Here is a 2,506-nt window from a genome sequence, read left to right as displayed (position 1 = left end):
TGCTCCTTACTCCAAACTATCAAAAACATGGAGAATAAGATGAAGCAAGGGCATAAAAGAAGAAACAAATTGGTTGCAAGTCCACCTTTGATCTAGCCCAAACCACCCAAACCATACTGGAAAGAGACCTATTAGAGGAGACAAGAGGAGTGCCATCCCACCAAATGGTCATTCAATAATAGATATATTTGGATACCATCAAGACTACCATTGAGCAAATGAGGGAGGAGGATGTTAGGAGCCTAAGGAAGAAGCCCACCACTGCCCAAGATACTTTCAAGTATAATTTCTATACTATACACCCAAGAGTTGAATATGACTAGGCCAAGGAAGACTTGATACACACCTACAAAGATGCTAGATACAATAACTAGAAAATTGGGTAGATGTGTTTTCTAGCACCAATATCATTGCAAGACACATCTTCTCCTAGTATATATTCTCAAACTTTGGAAATATGAGAAAAATGTATATTAGAAGCTTCGAGTGTGGCATTACTCTATAACACTAGTGTTTTGATGACCCTTGGGAAATCTAAGTCATCAGAGTAACAGAGACATCTATGGAGAAATCCCTGTTGAGATTCAGCAATCACACTCATTGACAGCCTCTTTGTATGGAGCTTCAGGGCCAAGGACATGCAGGCTTACCTATCCCATATGCACAGTGGTGCCTACTGCAGTTTCCTACTTTCCTATAAAGCATTGTACTCCTTTTCTTAATGCAATGATAGTACTCTTTTCTTTTCAGTAAAGTGTCAGTGTCATTGTCCACATACACAAGATTGTGTTTATGAGTCCAAGTCTCAATCTTGGAACCTAATTCACTTGTGTAACAAATAGTATCTTTGTCTTCTCCATCATGAGTCCACTCTTCTCCTTCCATCCACCATAACTCACTGCCATGTCCTAGATCCCGCATCTTTCACATGGTATCAGAGCATAGACGGGCATGGCACTACTCCTTCATCTCCATTTCACTTTCATCTAGCTCAGCTTAGAGCTCAGCCCAGCTCAAGACTTCATCTTCTACTCTTTTTTCTCACTGCCCTGTTTGGCAGCCATAGCTAAACCTGCACCTACCTACCTTTGAGCTCTTAGATCTCTTGAACCAGGAAATATCTCCCCAAGCTCTCTTTTGGAGGATTGTTCCTAAATTCCCTGAGCTTCCCTCTGTTGCATAAAAGTCCAACATTGGGCTCCTATAGCTCCAGCATTGTCATTCTTCTGTGCTTCTGTCCTATGGCCACTATAGCCAGCCTGGACATACCTTTGATAGAGGGCTGAGATCTCTCTCTACAGGTCAAATCAGCTTATGAATTCTTCTTGGAAAATGTTCTCCAACATCAGGCAAAACTCTCCATCACATTAAAGCCCAACATTACTGTGCCCTGACAACGACATTGCAAAAATTCGCCGTCCTCGCTGTCCAGAACTGCGCCGTTGCTGATCGTACTGTCTGCGCCGCTAGTACGCGAAGAATTCCAGGTTGCAACCATGGGGTTTTGAAAGGCCATGACATAAGCTTCCTATACATGTAAAAAGTTTTGAAAATGATCAAGTATTGAGGTCACAGCAGCCAAAAAACCAGGCCCCTGTCTCAGAAACCCTAATTCCACCATAGCCAAAATCTCCCAAGCTCATTTTTTCTCTCATTTTCTCACTCTTGACACTAAAACAAGCTAAAGCCCACTCTGATCCACTGTCCCAGCACCAAATCAAGGAGGGGAAGGACCTGAGAAGATTGAAGAAGGATCAACGACCCCGAGCAAGGAAGATTCAAGCTCAAAATCGAGTCTCTACATAGTGTGTTTTCACACTACCATTACTTGTGTCTCTTGACACATTGTAATCTGCTCCTTCACCTGTAACATCTGAGAATCTTGGTTCTGATTTGCTGCTCCTTCAACTATCCAACATGGAAAAAGACTCTCCAAATGCTCAGTTCAAGGGAGTCGGGTTTCACACCTGGCAAACCCGCATCAAGCTCATTTTGATGAACAAGTGTCTTTGGGCCATCACAAATGGCAAAGAGAAGAAACCTCAGGATGCGGACCTTGCAGTTACTTGGTAGAAGAATGATGAAAAGGCACAAGCCATCATTAAACTGGAATTGGATAACAGCTACATCCATCATGTGGATGCCTGTGACACATCCCATGACACTTGGGATAAATTGGATACCTTATTTGGTGCACAGTCAAAGTCATCTAAGTATGGTCTATTAATTGAATTTTTCCGACTTGATATGAAGCCTCATACATCCCTGGCATCCCATCTGAACTACATGGAAATCCTGCTTACTCAACTTGCAGGAATAAAGCTAAAATTGGATGAAGATGTTTGTATTGGTGTCTTGTTAAAAAGTTTGCCTCCTGCTTATGATAATGTATCAACCACTCTAACCAATATGCCTGATCCTCAACTTGTTGACATTAAAGCCTCTCTGCTAGAGGAAGAAAATAAACTTAAAAGCAAAGAAGAGCCTAGCAATTCAAAGGATGAAC

Source organism: Lygodium microphyllum, chromosome 14, assembly GCF_053477565.2.
Source record: "Lygodium microphyllum isolate KBCC chromosome 14, Lygodium_microphyllum_v1.1.10, whole genome shotgun sequence".
Taxonomy (NCBI): domain Eukaryota; kingdom Viridiplantae; phylum Streptophyta; class Polypodiopsida; order Schizaeales; family Lygodiaceae; genus Lygodium; species Lygodium microphyllum.
This window is presented reverse-complemented; position numbering follows the sequence as displayed.